The sequence below is a fragment of the Castor canadensis genome, chromosome 9, assembly GCF_047511655.1.
Source record: "Castor canadensis chromosome 9, mCasCan1.hap1v2, whole genome shotgun sequence".
Classification (NCBI taxonomy): domain Eukaryota; kingdom Metazoa; phylum Chordata; class Mammalia; order Rodentia; family Castoridae; genus Castor; species Castor canadensis.
Genome location: NC_133394.1, coordinates 12557493 through 12576008, shown reverse-complemented (window position 1 = coordinate 12576008; position 18516 = coordinate 12557493). Strand labels below are relative to the sequence as shown.

The 18516-nt window shown below is 43.1% G+C and overlaps 1 long non-coding RNA gene across 1 annotated transcript; it reads left to right on the top strand.

Annotated features, from left to right (window-relative positions):
- The first annotated feature begins 3309 nt into the window (after positions 1-3309).
- On the top strand, positions 3310-8495 carry LOC141410717 (uncharacterized). Its single transcript, XR_012435506.1, has 3 exons — positions 3310-3376; positions 3713-3814; positions 7541-8495. It is a non-coding gene; the product is annotated as an uncharacterized lncRNA (long non-coding RNA).
- The last annotated feature ends 10021 nt before the right edge of the window (positions 8496-18516 follow it).

Genomic DNA, 18516 nt, shown 5'->3' with positions numbered 1-18516 from the left:
GGAGCAGTCAAATCAATGGCTTCCTATAGGTTTAACTTAACAAGACATTTCCAGCAATTCAAGGAATGGGTGAGAACCTGCAACCAGGGGACACAACTGGCACTCTGTTCAGGGTAGAGGGAAGTGAATCTTCAGTTGAAACCGAAAGGATAAGTAGGACTTGGCCAGATGAAGAGGTAGAAAGGAGTGTGCAATGCAGGCTGAGGGAGCTGGGTGTCAGTGTTTCATGTAATCCTAGCTACTTGGGAGCCCAAGATTGGGGGGAATTGAGGTTCAAGGTCAGCCCTGGAAAATAGTTCTTGAGACCGCCCCTCATCTCCAAAATAACTAGAGCAAAATGGACTGAAGATGTGGTTCAAGCGGTAGAGCACCTGCTCTGCAAGCACAAAGCCCTGAGTTCAAACCTCAGTACCACCAAAAAAAAAAAAGCAGGATGAGAGGTTTATGCCATCAAAAATCAAAACCCCTATGTACTATTATTGCATGCTAATTAAAAAAGATAGGGAAAACCCCCAAACTACAACAAACTTGAAGATCTTACTTAGTTTTTTTTTTTCCCATTTCTAGAATTTAGTAACACCACACTCCATAAAATAGAGTGTTCTGCTGAGCGGAGCAGACCGTGGTTTTGTAGCCAGAAAGGGTTGAGGAAGCAGAAACAGAGCAAGAAGTGGACTGGTGGTTTTGAAGTTGTTTTTCTTGTAGAAGTTGAAGCAGGACTTCCTGCTCATTTGGGCCGCAGACGGGCTGCTTGGGGATTGGGTGTCATCTCGCTCCTGATTTCTCAGAAGACCAGATAAGGACCTTAACTTCAGCACGACTGACTCCATTTTGGCTGGTTCATTGGGCCTAACACAGGTGCTCAGTCCAAACTAAAGATCTCCTGAAATGTTATTTAATGATGCGGAGGAAGGGCTGAAAAGATTCCTGTGTGAATCTTTCCAGAAAAAATTGGGGCCAGTTTAGCAATTCTGGACCCTGTGATCCACACAGGGATCACACTTTAAGATTACCCTCGCTAGGGTATGGGGGATGGACTAGAGGAGGGGACAAACCAGAAGGCTAGAGTGACTTAAACTAAGGTGGTGACAAGTGAGGATGTGGAGATGACCAGAAATATATGTGTCAGAGGGGACAGGGGGTGAGCTGGTGGATGGTTTCTGATATGAAAGATAAGAGTTACTGGAACAAGGAATATGGTTTTAAAATTTTAATCTATCTATTTGTTTATTTTGGTTAGTTCAATCTCAGGACCTTGTGTTTGCTAGGCAGGTGCTCTACCACTTGATTCACTCTGCCAGCCCAAGGAATATGTTTTAAACATGCCAGATTTAATAAAATTAAACCAAATGTTTGTGGTGATTTTGTAACATGGAAAATAGCAAAGAAGGGGTGTTGTGTGCCGTGCTTTTTTTTTTTTTTTTTTTTGGCAATACTGGGGTTTAAGCTAAGGGCCTCGCACTTGCTAGGCAGGTGCAGGTCTCGTGCTCTACCACTTAATCCACATCCCCATCCTTTTTTGTTTTCATTTATTTTTCTAATAGGGTCTTACCATTTTTGCCTAAGCAGGACTTGGACCTGGATCCTCCTCCTACCTATGCTACCCACATAGCTGTATACCACCACACACAGCTAGATGATTGAGATGGGGTCTCACTAATTGTTTTGCCTGGGCTGGCCTTGAACTGAGATCCTCTCCAACTCCACCTCCTGAGTAGCTGAGATTACAGGCCTGAGCTGCCATGCCTGTGCTGCGTTTCTCAACACAGTTGACCGCTAAACCCCTTTTTCATCAGCGTCATTATCAGCAGCAACTGAAATGATTCTTGAGGCAACAACAGCCCTCAAAGTAAACAGAAGAGAGGGGGCCGGTGGCTCATGCCTGGAATCCTAGCTACTCAGGAGGCGGAGATCAGGTGGATCGAGATACAAAGCCAGCCCAAGCAAATAGTTGGTGACACCCTATCTCGAAAAAACCCCAAACAGAAAAGGACTGGTAGAGTGGCTTAAAGTGTAGGCCCTGAATTCAAACCCCAGTACTGCAAAAAACAAACAAACGAACAAACAAAACAAAACAAAACAGAACAGAGGATGCTTCGCACAACCATGGGGAAGGAACTCCTGGGTTGTGGCTCAGCCAGTTGACCTTCCTAGGCCTCAGTTTCTTCATCTTGCAGTGGGTTGGATCATGTTTTTCTCACTCAGAGACCCATGTGAGGGGGAAGGGAGCTAGTCCATGGTAGCAGGTAAAAGCTGAGGCCACAGAAGGGGCCAGACCTAAGCTTCTGTGTTGGCTCTGTCCCTTTCTAGCTGATAGGTCTTGGAAAAATTAAGTAACGTCCTCATCCTCAGTTTACTCATCTGTACCTTGAAGATTTGGACCTCCTGTTGTGAGGATAGAATGATATGGAGAATACAAAGTTGAAAACGTCTTCTTCTTTAATCACTCAATGTTATTTCCTGTTCCCTCCTGGCTTCAGGAGAAGAGGGACTGGCTATAGGCTACCTTTGAGGGAGTGGTGGAGCCAGTTCAGACCCAGGCTTCCGTTTACCATGCAGATGGTCTTCATTTACCTCCCACATATCCTCCCGGGCTGGTGATTTGAAGCATGAAGCTCTCTGGCAATATTGGGCAGCCAAAGTTCCTGGACAGTCATGAGAGAAATGACCTATGCTCTCCAGTGCACCCTGTTGCTAAGCTAGGGTGTTCAGTGGGTCCGGTGTATTAAATGCATTCTGGGCTTATGATCTTTTTGACTTATGACTATAGGTTTGTCAGGTTGCAACCCTATCATAAGTAGAGGAGTACTTCCAGGCATTAAAAAAAGCCCACCAAGTTGTGCACACGGGGATCACGCCTGTAATTCCGGCTACTCAGGAGGCAGAGATTGGGAGGATCTCAGTTCAAGGTTAGCCTTAGCAAAAAGTTATCTAGACTCCATTCCCAGGAGAAAGGGTGTGTGTGTGGAGGGTGGCCCAAACAATGTATGCACATGTGAGTAAATGTAAAAACAATACAATAAAAAAAAAAAGGTCTATCTCAACCACCAAGCCAGGAGTGGTGGTGCATGCCTGCCATCTCAGTTATGCAAAAGGCCACAGAAAGAAGGATTGAGGTCCTAAGCCACCCTGGGGGAAAAAAACCTGAGATCCTAGTTGAAAAATAACTAAAGCAAAAAAGGGCTGGCAGCGTGGCTTAAGTGGTAGAGTGCTTGCTTAGAAGTGAAAAGCCCTGAGTTCAAATCTCAGTAACCAAAACCAAAACAAAACAGCAGCTCATAGCATACAATGATACTGAGGCTTGTTGAAAGCTTTATTTTGCATCATGAAGAGGACTAGAGGAAAGATGCTACATGAGGGGTCCAAGCAAAGAATGGTAAGGACCTGGGTCCCTGATGGCTTTGAGACATATTCCTGCCTATTCTGCCCACTGATGCTCTGAAAAAGAGAGAAAGAGAGAGAGAGAGAGAGAGAGAGAGAGAGAGAGAGAACTTTGTTTATAGCACTGTTATTTCAAGTTTCTGTTTTCAGCAACCAAACACAATTCCTGACACCAACTGATAGTCACACCTCGCCCCACCAGAAGGATTATGGTAAACATCTGACATGCAATACTTACTGTAGTACTTGAGCTACACTCCTAGCCCAAGCTCGTGCAGTTCTAATAAATAATAATAATAATGAGTTAAGTATTCTTATCTTTATTTTACAGATAAAGAAGCACTGGCTGGCTGGGAGCTGGTTGGCTCATGCCTGGAATCCTAGCTACTCGGGAGGCAGAGATCAGGAGGATTGCCGTTCAAGGCCAGTCCTGGTAAATAGTTGGCAAGACTCTATCTCAAAATTACCCAACACAAAAAAGGGCTGGGGAGTGTCTCAAGTGACAGAGTACCTACTTTGTAAGCTTCTGTGAAACCCTGAGTTCAAATCCCAGCAGTACTGCCAAAAAACAACAAATAAAAAACAAAAAAAGGAACACAAGCTGTGGAAGTTTCCCAGTGTGTCAGACAGAAGTCATGAGTGCTGAAAGGCCCAGTCTTTCTTCTCATCATTGTGACTCTTAGGTCTTCTTGGTGTGCTTTTTTGTGTTTTCAGTTACAAAGCAGTAGGTGCAGATGTAAGTAGTAACTGAAACCCTAGGATCTGACACTGTAGTGGGGAAGGCAGAAGCTTCAGTGTGGAGCTCATGCTGACCCTGCTTTTGGCAGCTGGATGTAGTAAACTCAAGGAGGCATGGTAATTTGGATCTTAAATGTTCCCCAAAGGCCCATGTGCTAAAGACTTGGTTGACAGCCTTTTGGGAGGGGGGAGGAACCCTTAAGAAGTAGGTTCTGGTGGGAGAAATTTAGGTCATTGGGGGGCATGCCCTTGAAGTGAACATTGGTACTCTGGCCCCTTCCCCTCTCTCTCTGCTCCCTGGCTGCATTGTTTTGTCATGCATTGCTCACCATGATCTTTCCAAAGCCACAGGGCCAAGCAACCATGGAGTAAAATCTCTGAAACCCTGGGCAAAATAAATATTTCCTCCTTTAAGTTGATTATTTCAGGTGTTTTGTTATCATCCACAGAAAACTAACACATCTGCCATCAGCAGATTCGTTGGTGCCTCACTGGCAGAGGGCAGCACTTTGAGCCTAGCCTAACAGAATTGTGTCTGTTAGTTTCCTAGAGTTGCTGTACCAAAGTATTAGAAACTAGATGGTTTGGAACAAGGGAATGTGTCATAGTTCAGGAGGCTAGAAATCTGGGAAATCAAAGCAGCAGCAGGGCCATTCTCCCTCTGAAGACTCTAGAGAAGGATCTTCCTAGCTGGTAGCCTCAGGCACTCTCTACTTTATAGATAGTCATCTCCCCCCATGTCTCTTCACTTTCCCTTCCCTCATGTGTCTGTCTTGTGTTCAATTTCCCTTTTTATGAGGACATCAGTTATGTTGGATTAGGGCCCAATCTAATGACTTCATCTTAATGTGACTACATGGTAACTTGATTCCTTCCAAATAAGGTCACATTTGGAGGTGCTGGGGCTAGAACTTCAATACATCTCCTTAAGGGACGTGGTTTGACCCTTAACAGGACAAGAGCTAGATTATAGAAACAGATGTAAGATTCTAGAGAGGGGATCATGGAGTCAAAAAGCCAGGAATTCTTGGAAACTGCCACTCTGGAAGTTCAAACTCAGTTTACCGAAATCTCCAAGGACCGGAGCAGCTTTCAAATGAGCTCTGGGCTGCAGGACAGGAAGAGGTGAGGACACTGCCTCCAGAAGGGAGTAACCTCTCTGATGGAACTGTAAGAATCCTCACCCTGCGTGGAAGATTCAGGTCCACAGGAAACCTGTTCCACAAAGCAATTTCCAAGTATTTTTAATATTGATATCCAGGGGCCAGCCTTTCCAGTGACCACCAGGAAACCTGTACCTAAAATACAGTCTTGGGTCATGTTACATCAATAAACACAGGGTGGGCTTGTATTTAAACAGGTAGAAGAGAACTCTTGAGAAAAGGGGGTTGGAATATCATTTACATTTCTTAATACAAAGGTGTATGTGTGTGTGTGGGTGATGATTCTAGATCTACAGTTTCAAGTAACTATCCCTAAAAGGAAGACTTAGGATCAATCAGCTCCTGGCTCAGGTGTGCTTTCCCTGACTCTGCTGAGCCCAGGGACTCAGGTGAGCTCTGACCTCTCCCATGACAGCCTGGTTCTGGTCACTTGCCGAAACAATCCTGACTTGAGACAGGAATCACCTCAGTGGCTCCTGGTTTCCCTCAAACCAGAGAAGCATAACTATTGAACTCCCTTGCAGGCTTATCCCAGATATCACGTCTAGGCTCTGGCTTTGTGATACACATCTATGATGACCACCAAGTCTCCCTGATTTGCAGTTTCCTCATCTGTAGTGCTTTCACCCTAATTATGGGGTTTCTTGTGCTCAGTTTTTGGATTCACGTTCATGCATGCATTCATGTGCGTGGGTGCACACACACACACACACACACACACACACACACACTCTTCATATTTCCAGGACCTTTCCTTGATTTGGCCTGGTTTAGGGCTCAGCAAATTTTTCTGTGAAGGGTTAGACAGCAAATGTTCAGGCTTTGCAGGCCACAGAGTCTCTGGGGCAATCCCTCAACACTGCAGTTACAGCTCACAAGCAACCATGGACAACGTGCAAAACAGAGGGCATTCTTATGTGCTAGTAAATCTTTATTTATAAAAATAGGCAACAGGCTACATTTTGGCCCAAGGGCCATAATTTGCTCTAAAGGACAACAGTCCTCTTTATTGTCTCCTTTTCCATTGTCTTCTTTCTACTTCTTCCACTTCCGTTCCTTCCCTTACGTTTCTGAGACAGTAAAAACCCAATGCCTTCATATGTGATCCCAAGATAGGATGCTAACCAGCATTGAGTAAACAAATAAAAACTAGTCTGTACAGACTAGTTTGTACACCTGAGTCTAAGTTTCAATGTTCATGGGCACTTCTTCTTTTTCTTTTTCTTAGCAGTGCTAGGGTTTGAACTCAGGGCCTCACGCTTGCTAGGCAGGCGCTCTACCACTTGAGCCACTCCACCAACCCCCATAGGTGCTTCTTAGACAAAAGTTAGAGATTAGAACCCCAGTGTGGTTAATACTGTAATCACATGTCATTTAGATAATTTCTGCTGTTTCTTCTCTAAGAGTTAGGACCCTGCTTTGACCCTCTGGTACAATCTTGGGGTTAGTCTCCCTTCATCGCCTTACTCAATGCCTTTCCTTCCGTATCCCTTGCTTAAGAATTCTGGCTTTTGATCAGCCATGGCAGTAGGAAACTGAGATGTATCCCTCTAAAGTGCAGTCTATGAAAATCTGCCTGGAATTCATACTGGATGATGTCTGGGCAGTTCTGGGCAGTGGTAGCTGGGGGAAATCCTGGGCCTTTCAGAAAAGAATTTTTATCCACAATGAAGCAGAAAGACATGAAGAGAAACCCTGACCCTTTACTGGCTGCCTGCCTGTATAGGAGAATAACATACTTGGAGCTGCTGTACCCACTGCCACTTTGGGACCACGAGGGAAAGGATGATCAAGACCATAATATTGGTAGAAAGAAAGCATGCTTTTATGTGTTGGGTCCTAGAGGTTCCCCAAAGTTCCATATGCTGAAGTCTTGGTCTCCAGCTTGTGGTGCTACTGGGAGGTGGTGGAACCTTGAGGAGGTGGGGCCAATGGAAGGAAGATAGGTCATTGGGGGCATGTCCTTGAAGAGAATATTGGGACCCCATCCCTTCTTCTCTTTTCTTCCCAGACCCCATGAGGTGAGCAGCTTTGCTCCACCATGCATCTCTGTCTCCTGATATGAGGTTCCAAACAGTACCCCTGCCACAAGTCCAAAAGCAACAGAACCAGCTGACCACAGGCTAAAACCTCTGAAACCATGAGCCAAAATAGATCTTTCCTCCTTTAAGTTGATTGTCTAGGTATTTTGTCACAGTGACAGAAAGCTGGCACAGATACAATATTTGAATTTGGTGTGCTGCCCCATTCTTTCCTAGGTGTGGAACGTAAGCCCCATATCGGCCTTCTAAATCCCGCAAGATTGAAATTCTGAAACACACCTGGCCTCAAAGGTTTTGAAGAATGGATTCTGGACTTGTACTACAATGTGTATCCAACATAGGATGATAAGATTTCATGAGTCTCTGCCTCAGTAAGTTCAAGTCTACAAGAGAGAAGTAATGACTAGCTATTGCCTGTCCCTCGGTGCACATCTATTTTTGTGAAGAATGTTCCCATGCAAGGGAACAACTAACCTGGATACTGTGGTGGCACACAGCGAAGCAATGTGAGGACAGAGAGATCAATTCTCCTCTGTCCTGACCTGTGTGTGATTGAAACAGCCAACAATTATGTGTGATTTATCACTTCCCATCAAAGCTTCTCATTTCATCAATTTTCCCATTTTGTAATAAAAAATCAGTACATTTGCTTGGCCAATAAAATCTGTTTTAATAAGGCCTGTGTACTTTGGGTGGCCTACAAGGAACCTCTAAGGACAGTAAATTGCAACTGGGAAAGGCAGGCTTTTTGCAAATGTGTCTGTAGCAGGTCTCTGGGGGACTTAAGGGCAGAGGGATCTGCAAGCTTTGCGTTTTTCATTCATTAAGGCCCCGTTGCTGCCAAATGTCTCTTCCTGTTAGTCATACGGGGAGGAGGCTCAACACAGCGGGCTGGCTATCAATTACTGTGTGGCTCTGAGCAGCCCAACTGTAATACCGAGGGGAACTTTCATCTTGGCACAAGCCTTGGGAGCAATCTGTGTGAAATCCAAATGTATTGAAAAATCACATGTTTACAGAGGAAAGAAAGAGCAGGCTATCTTTAAATTCAGCAAGCCAAGAACTAAGTTTGTTCTTTCTCCACATCAGCGTGAGAAACCTAGAATTAGATGACTGTAAATAGTCTGTTTTTGTTGAATGCCATAAAAAATTGCTACAACTAAACAGCGCATTGGCCTTTTTTTTTTTAATCTGAGATGGGGTCTCAACTTGTAGCCCAGGTTCACCTCAAACTTACTCCATCGCCCTGACTGGTCTTGAATTTGTAATCCTCCTGCCTCAGCCTCCTGAGTGGTGGGAAGTCTCGATCTATAATTTCTAATCTTTTTCTTTTGGAGACCTTTGAGAATCTGAAGAAAGTTCTGGAACTTTTAACCAGAAATTGCCCACAAATTCAAATCCAATTGCGTGTACAATTTCTTGAGGGTTGTGAGTCCTGCAGAGCTCACCTCTGATTCTCATGGTAAAAATCCCTGAACTTATACTAGAAGACTTTTGATGGTAACAATTAGAGCCCAGCCTTTTTTTTTTTTTTTCTGGTGGTACTGGGGTTTGAACTCAGGACCTCATGTTTCTTAGTCAGGTGCTCTACCATTCCACCAGCCCTTTAGATCCTATCCTTAACTTTAATTGTGTCTTATCTGCATAGCAGTACTCTAGTTCCAGCTGCATACCCCATTACATACTCAGAAATTCTACTTAGTGTTTCCTGACATGAATTTACATTAATAAAGTTCTTAAAAAAAAAAAGTCCCAGGTGTTTATTTGATCACAAATCCAAGTCTTTCCTTTAAATAAGGTAGGCAATGTATCATTATATATCCTTGATGCAGAAAAAAAAATAATAAAAACAAGTATCCTTTTCTCTAGCTCCAGAATCATCCTGAACCAAATTTATAATTAGGCAAAATTAAACACGTAATTCCTGCTTCTGGGAATCACCCACTAGCTGTCTAACTTCAGCTTCGACTGGACTTAAAAGGTCCTCATGTGTACTTACATCTTTCCAGACCTTTAGGGCAGAAGGGCCCTGGAGGTGTACTGAGAACTCCAGGGAGCATCATGCACACATAAATGCATGTGCAGCAGAGTCCTCACCCATGGGAGCAAAGACTCAACTGCCGCTCTTGGGTCCTTAATATGCTGGGGACATGTATTGGCTCCATAGTGCCTAGACATTGCCCCTATTATTCACCTGAGGACATGAAGGCCAAGAAAACCAAAGAAACATGAGAAAGCTCACCGACAAAAGCCTTGTTAAGTTAGAGTCACAATTTGAACCCAGACTTTTCTGACTTTAAAATTCCACAATCAGGAGCTGGGTATTTAATCCTGTCTACTTGAGAGGTGGAGATGGAGAAGATCATGGTTCCAGGCCACCCCAGGCAAAAGGTTCTCAACCAATAGTTGGTCGTGGTGGTGCTTGCCTGTCATCTCAGCTAGCTACGCAGGAAGTATAAGTAGGAGGGTTGTGGCTCAGGCTGACCCAGGCATAAAGAGGGATCTTAACATAAAAAAAAGGACTACCTCAAGGCAAAAAGGGCTAGAGGTGTGGCTCAAGGTGTAGAACACCTGCCTAGCAATCATGAGGCCCTCAGTTCCAATCTTTGAGACCTCCAATAATAATAATTAATAATAATGACAATAAAACCCCACACTTAGCTATGACATTTATTCTCTTAACTTTGGATTGTGAATTTGTCACATAAAGTAAGGTTAGAGAAATGAACAGAGAAGAGACCCGTTAGTCTTCCTTCTACTCCAGGAAACCGGTCTTTGGAGAATGGGCATCAGCTAGTGTTCCCACGGAGGTGCATGGGATAGCACCTCTGGGCACAGCTTTTCCTGTGGAAGGAGAGTTGAAGATAAACTGCTGAGGAACCCATGGTGTGGCCCCAGGAAAGCTGTGATGTAGGTGGGCAGATGTCATCCTTCTGACATCTGGGTAGCATCAACCCATTTATTTATAGGTGCAAGCCCACGGATATGAGACTTTGGGTGTTTTACCACTACTCTGTAAGAAAGTGGTACCATCTTGCTACCCTGGTTTTCATTGTCAGGTAACCGAGGGAAGGACTTGTGAGAAATAGTCCTGAGGCTGAAAAGTTTGGAATCTGATTCAAGTGTGTGTGTATGCACATTTTCATGGTAGAAGTATATATGCCAGCTAGCTGAAGAGGAAGCTCCAAGTGGGTGTGGTGGTGCTTGCCTGTAGTCGCAGTATTTTGAAGGTGGAGGCAGGAGGATCAAGAGTTCAAGGCCAGTCTAGACTACAGATCAAGACCCTGTCTCTAACTAACTAGCTAACCAAACAAATAGGAACCTCCTCTTTTCTCAAATCTGACTAATCCAGTAGGTGCCCCTGGGGACCCCTGGTTGGAGAAGGATTCTCCATGTCATCAAGTCTCCCACTGATTGATTGATTGATTGATTGATCGCTAGAGATTGGACCCAAGGACTCTCACACATGCCGAGCACACAGTCTACCACTGAGTCCCATCCCCCAGCCCTTCTTGAGCTTCCAACAGTCCTGCTCCTGGGAAAACCAAGAGGTTATAGGCAACAAGACTTCAGACTATTTAGTGAAGAAACTGAAGAAGAAAAAACAGGTTCTATTTAGGATTACACTTCCTAGATAGACTTCAGGTAATGAAACGGATTAGTAAGATCCCTTGGAGTTCATGCCCTGACAAAGGGTAACTATAAGAGTTACCTGGTTGGGGCCTGGGTTGACAAGGTGCACAGGGTAGTGGGAAACGAGGAAGGAGGCTGTCTGGGAACACTTGTCTGGCAATGTCCAGGACAAAACCTTGGAGCTAAGTGCAAGCCTCTCCTTTACCTCACTTCATCCCTGAACGTGAGCTAAGGTCTCCTGGAAACAGCCCCACCCGTGGCAAATGCCCGGTGGACTCCTCATCCTCATATAGGCCATCAGGGCACTGTCTCTAGGTGCAGAAGGCTGGGCCCCTGATGCCTGGTGGGCAGGGATGGTGTGCAAAGAAAATTCCTGGCAGCAGTATTTGGGTAGAACTGGGAGGTGGGAAAAAATACCCTTGCTGTAGCACAAGCTACTAAGTTAGTAAAATCAAAATGCTGTCATCTGGCAACATTTTAAAAAAAAGTAGCAAGGAAAACCTTTCCCAATGGCTACCCAAATTCACATTTTGATTGAGGTTAAACAAAAATAGACTGTTCTACATCGTTGCACAGAGGGCAGGGTGAAGCCCCAGGACACTATACCCTGTTGTTGGAGGTCTCCAGACGGAAGTTACTAACACATTAACTTTTTGGACTGAATAGAAAGTCTTAATATAGAGATTGATTTTCAAGGCCACCAGGCAAATCAGAATGGGAGACAAACAGTGCTGATGGCCCAGATTCTGGTCTTCTAGGATTCCTTCCACATGGTGAGTCATCGCCTAAACCTGCTGTCAACCATCTGCGTGGGTGTATTCTCATCTCTGAGTAGAGCACAACTCAGCGAAGAACAAGACATTGAATTTCATATCCCAAGCTTGGCAGGGGATGAGTCCTGGGGGGCGGTGAGAAGTTAAAAACTACCTTTCTTTCCCTTTCCATAAGGAGGAAAAAGGGCTATTCATCTGTACCTGTCTACAAGTTTCTTCTCACTTTCATTGACAAACATGTGCATTGAATATCTTCTGTGTTGGACCTCACGCCATGACTCCTTTTCTTGTGTGTGTGTGTGTAATGGGGTGACAAGCACAGAACACGAATCCTATAATACAAGGCCCATTGTGTAAATACAGAGAGAGAATCTGAGGGAAAGAAGGTGATCCTTTGGGAAATACCAAGAATGTCACACTTGAAACAGGCCTTGAGAAATAAGTAAGATGTAGTAAGTGGAGGAAGACTGAGGGCTGGGTGAGCAGTGGCTGGAGAAGGAAGTAGCCTGAGCAGAGGCCCAGGGACAGAAGAGGCAGGGAAGTAGCTAAGTGACTGACGAAACTGTAGTAACGGTAAGACTTCCGGGGCAACAGTTTGCAAGAATCGTTGCTCTGACAGCACTGGCCTGGCCTGTCCCACACAGCAGGTGTCCTTTGGTGCAGTGTTTGGGCAGAGTGTAGACTAGGTGATAGAAGTGGGGAGGGGCAGTGTTTCCTAAGTCCTCACCTACTTCTTTCCTCTTCCCACTATTCATATTTTCCTCTCCTATTTCCAACTTTCATAGGAAGCAAGCTTGACTTTCCACACTTATGGGATTCTTCATCCATTCTGCTTTAGAAAGTAAATACACATGCCATCTTTTCCTTCATACTAAATAAAGGAACTTTATGTAACTTATGCTTTGAAAATAAATATCTAGTTTAACATTTTTGTTTCTCAGAACCACATTGGTACAGCTAAGCTAGCTAGATGCATTATATTGTTCAAAAAAAAAAAAAAGGACTATTTCTCAGTTACTTAGCAATCCTTAGTAAGTAGCATGTCTGAATAAAGCATACTTCACTACTTCACATTAAAAACATTAAAAGCCCAGCTGGGCATTGGTAGCTCACATCTATAATCCTAGCTACTTGGAAGGCTGAGATTGGGAGGACCTTGGTTCGAGGCCAGTACAGGCAGAAAGTTAGGCAGACTCCATCTCAGCAAGGAAGTCAGGTGTAGTGACTCATGGCTATCATCCCGGCTATGTGGGAGGTACAGCTAGGAGGGTCATGTTTCAAGGCTGGCCCTAAGTAAAAACCACAAGACACTACCTAAAGAATAACTAAAGCAAAAAGGGCTGGGGCTGGAACTTACTATCATCCTGCTTCATCCTCCTAAGTGCTGGGATTACAGGTGTGAACCACCATATCTGGCTAATTAAATAACATTTTGAGGGAAAATACAACATTCAATTTTTCTAAAACTTGGAGAAGTCATGTGGGTCTTAATGCTCTGAGTCTTCTTGGCATTATTCTGCTCCTAGGTAGAAGATTATTGATGAAAATATTAAATCTTTTTTTTTTCTTTGTGGTACTGGGATTTGAAATCAGGACCTAAACCTTGAGCCATTCCACTAGCCCTTTTTTGATGGGCTTTCTCAAGATTGGATCTCACCAACTATTTGCCTAGGCTGGCTTTGAACCACAATCCTCCTGATCTCTGCCTCCTGAGTAGCTAGGATTACAGGCCTGAGCCACTGGTGCCTGGCAATATTAAATCTTTATAAATCAGAAGAAACGATAGTAGCCAAAAGGCTCACTAAAAGTCAAAACCTGGTGATGTTAAGTCAGATGCTGGCAAACTTCCATATTGAGGACAGCAAGGGTTGGACGGCCCTTTAACTCATGGGGTAATGGTCAAAAGTGACATCAGGAAAGAATAAATCTGGAAAAAACTCCCCAGTTTGGAAAACTCTCCACATAGTTTGAAATTCATTACAAGTTCTTCCTTTAAATTACAGTTATTTCTTGACTCTGCTTCTTGGTGTTTCTAGAGACTTTCTTCTACCTGTCATCAGAAGTACATATGAAGTTTGTTAGTAGATGCTCTGGTCAGAGTAGCAAAAACCTGCAAATAACCCCATTTGCAGGGACTATAGTTTGAATGTGCTCCCCTCCTGTGGTTTGGGTGTGCTTTGAGTGTCCATTCAAGGGTCCATTGAAATGGAAGGCTTGGTCCACAGGGGAGCACTTGCAATTAGGTTGTGGTGGAACCTCCGAGGTGGAACCTGGTCCAGGTCCTTAGGTCACTGGGGATGTGCCCTGTGGTAGTTATCAAGACCCACCCAGGCCTCTCTGCCCTGCCTCAGGATGTAATCCCTTGTTTGCTCCTGCCATTGCTGTTTGCTGTGATGTCCTGCTGCCCAGAACTGAGTCAATGCAGGCTCCATGTCTTGAACCTTCAAAACTGTGAACTAAAAAACTTTTTCTTTATAAAATAATAAATAAAATACAGTTATCTCTTGGAACGGTTGAAACCCATTTGTCATTTAAGTAATTTGGTTCAAATTAACTTATTCAGATACAATTTTACTCTCTTTTCACACATAGAACCCTGATAAGTGGAAGCCTTGGAAGGTTTTGGTGGTTCTAGGAGAAGGGTTAATTTTAAAGCAAGAAGAATCTGCCTCCAAGATGATCACGGGATGGTTGCTTACACAAAGAAGAGGGCACTGGTAGAACGGTATGGCCTTCATGACCCTGGGTGGGAGGCTACCTCAGGATTCTTCTTAACTCAGGAGCAAAAGTGAAGCTGAGAGGGGGTAGTGCAGACCCTTGGTGGCAGATGAGGCCTGAGAGGGGACTGGGACATAGGAAGGCTGCCAACCCAATACCAACTTTTTCACCGTCTTGCTCAAGGACCTGGTGTTGGGAATCACATCTTGACCTTGAGGAAAAACCTGCACACTACATGTTCTCTACTCAGTGTTTGAATGGCTTAAAGAAATCAAAGAGGGTGGGGCTGGTTTGAATTTCCCCCTTCCTGTAGGTAGGGATCTGGTGGAGAAAATGGTTACTATGAAGTGAAACAGATTGTGGTCCCTTTCCTGGGTCTGTCACTAATGTTCTTTGCAATGCTGGGCTGGTGACTTTACCTTCCTTAGCACCATGTTTTCTCCATGTATTGTAGAGGGGTCAGTAATCCCTGCCTTACGGGGTTAATGTGTGAACTCAGTAAAATAAAGCGATTCTAACAAGCTCAGCAGGATACTTTCAGCAAGTACATTTCTTTCCCATAATCCTTCATTCCATTTGGGAATTCTGGAAGAAGAGGCTCACATTGCAGAGCAGGGCATTGGAACCCTTCTTGACAGGACCCTCCAGGTCTCCTCAGTCACAACCCACACCTCCAGGCCTCTGAAGCTGACTCATTCTCCCTGGGGACCTGGAAGCAGCAGAGGAAGAAATGGGCTTGGGTTTATTGTCAATTAGAACAGAGCCTTGCCTGAGCTATTCCAAGTCCAAGGCATTTCTCTGGAACCAGACCAGCCATGAATGGAAGAGACCTGGCTTGCTTGGGTTTGGCTTGCTTTGGAATTTCCAAAGGACCCTACCAGGGTCCTGCCAGAATTGAGATGCTATTCCCTTTCCCCTCAAAGCTACTTATGTTAATCACTCAAGGCATTTGGAGCAGGAATTCCCCATGTTGAGGACATTTTCCATAAGCATTCCAGCCTGGAACAGATCTTCCAAGCTAAAAATATTCTGTGTCCCAACTCCTAAAATTTTACTAGTGACCGTTCCGACTGGAAGAAGTGATGACTTGTACGTGTTCCTTTAACTGAATGTCATTTGAGGTGAAAAACAATCAATAGTTATTTCAACATACTTCTAACGAATTACAGAACTCACACCAGTCTCACTAATTTACATAGTTTTAAGCACTTTCCAAAACCACAGGAAAAGAAAGAAAATAATTAGCAGTCGCTGTGTTCAGAGTGTTGATCACTTTTGTGCCTGATTCTCTGAGGACAATTTTTTTGATTATAACAATAACAATATTTTCAGTAGATGTGTCAATTCTTTTACTCAATGGTAAATACTTTTGCAAAATATAGTTCATTTGGCAAAGGAAGGTGACTATAATCTTTGTGAATGGCTCATCTAAATCTAAGCTTAACTCTACTCCTCCACAAAAGGCAAGCTCAGTAATTGGGTCATCAAGATAGTCAGTTTCTGGAGGAGGAGCAAGGAGGCTCCCTCTCTACTGCTTGGAACATCCTTTGGAGGGGAGCCCAGCTTATTTTTGTTCCCAAGTATCTGCTGCAATGACAGATGGGCCCAAGTTAGCCTGTCTGTCTGTTAGAAGAGGCCCTTGGGCCTTTGGAAGTCCTCAAAACACTCAAGTAGGGCTGTGGGAAAAGGAGGCACTGGCCAGCTGTGCTTGTCTTTTGTAGAAGTGCTCTTTCTGTCTTTAAAAATGTTTTTGTAGTGCATATTAATTGTACAAAATGATGGGTTTGATTATGTCATTTATGCATGTATATAATGTATTTTAATCATATTCATCCCCATTGCCCTCTTTTGTCTCCTTTCCCCATCCTGCCAGTCCCTCTTCTTATCCTAAATAGCCCCCTTCTATTTCCTGGTCATTTTTTTAAAAATCTAGATTCTGCATATAAGAGAAAACAAGCAATACTTGTCTTTCTCAGTCTGACTTATTTTGCTTAGTATGATGATCTCCAGTTCCATCCATTTTCCTGCAGACAACACAATTTCATTCTTTGTGATGCTGAATAGTACTGAATTGTGTGTATTAGCTCCAAATCAGATGGCGGTAGCTGTGTGGGCTTATTTCTGGATCCTCTGTTCTATTGCACTGGTATATATGCTTGTTTTTGTGCCAGTACCATGCTGACTCTGTTACCATGGTTCTGTAGTGTAATCTGTAATCTAGAATGCTCTTCTGCTCAGAATTACTTGCTAATTGTTTTTTATGTGTGTGTGTGCTTCCATATGAATTTCAGAATTTTAAAAAATATTTCTGTGAAGAATGTCATTGGGATTTTGATGGGGCTATAGTAAACATGTAGATTGCTTTCAGTAATGTGGTCATTTTCACAGTATTAATTCTGCCTATCCATGAACATGGCAGGTCTTTCCATTTTCTAGTATCTTCTATAATTTCTTTCTTCAGTGTTTTGTAGTTTTCATTGTAGAGGTCTTTTACCTCTTTGATTAGGACTACAATTATTTATTTTTTTTGAGGCTATTGTGAGTCCTAATTGCTTTCCTTATTTCATTCTCAGCATGTTTGTTATTGACATATATAAAAGTTACTGATTGTTGTATGTTGATTTTGTATATTACTACTTTGCTGAAAGTATTTATCAATCTAAGAATTTCCTGGTGGAGTTTTTAGGGATTTTTAAATATAGGATTGTATTATCTGCAAATTGGGTAATTTTATTTCTTCCTTTCCTATTTGTATCCCCTTTATTTCCTTTTCTAGCCTTACTGCTCTGGTTAACAGTTCAAACTCTATATTGAATAAGAGTGGAGAGAGTGGATACACTGTCTCATTCCTGATTTTAAGGGAAAGGCTTTCAGTTTTTTCCCCATTCAGGCATTACCTTTACTATGGTGAGCTATGTTTCTTCTATCTTAGTTTCCTCAGGGCTTTTGCAATGAAGAGATGTTGAATTGCATCCAAGGCTTTTCTGTATCTATTAAATGATCATGTGATATTTGTCCTTGATTCTATTAATATACTGTATTATTTGATTTGTATATGTTACACCTTCCTTGCATCCCTCCAATTAAACCAACTAAATCATGGTATGTGATCTGTCTAATGTGTTGCTGAATTCAGTTTTCAAGTATTTTGTTGAGGATTTATGTGTGTATTTTCTTCAAGGAAATTAGTCTATTGTTTTCTTCATTTTGTAATTTTCTCTGGTTTTGGTATCAGGGTAATACTGACTTTGTAGATTGAGTTTGGAAGCATTCCTTCCCTCTCTATTTATGGAATAGTTTGAGGAGTGTTGGTCTTAGTTCCTTTTCAAAGGTTTGGTAGAACTCACAGTAAATTTGTCCTCCTTTCCTCCTTCCTTCTTTCCTTCTCTCCCTCCCTCTCTCCCTTCTTTCCTTCCTTCCTTCCTTTCTGTTAGTTTGGCTAAGAATTTGTTAATCTTATTTATCTTTTCAAAGAGCCAACTCTGTTTCATTGATCCTTTATATTATTCTTTTCATCTCCCTTTCATTAATTTTTACCCTGATCTGTACTATTTCTTTTCAACTACTAATTTTAGGGTTTGGCTTCCTCTTTCTAACATCTTGAAGTGCATCATTAGGTTCTTTATTTGAGATCTTTCTGATTTTTTCTAAATGTAGGCACTCATAGCCATACTCTTCCCTCTCAGGACTGTCTTCAACTTCACTGCATTTCAAAAGTTCTGGTAAGCTATTTTCATTTTTATTTGATTCTAGGAATTTTAAAATTCTCTCCCTGATTTCTTCAATGATACATTGATAATCCAAAAATACATTCTTCAGTCTACTTGGGTTTGTGTAGTTCAGAAGTGTCCTTTCTTTGAACTTGTCTCCTCCTGCTTCTGAAGAGGTAGAATCCTGGGGACAAGCCCTGAGTGTGAGTCTATCACAGTGATTCTCAAGGTGTGGACAACCAGCAGCATCAGTATCATCAAAGAGCTTGTAAGGAATGCAAATTCTTAGGCTCTGCCTAGATCCACTAAATAAAAATGTCTATGAGTGGGGCCCAAAAGCCCAAGCTTTCACAAGCCC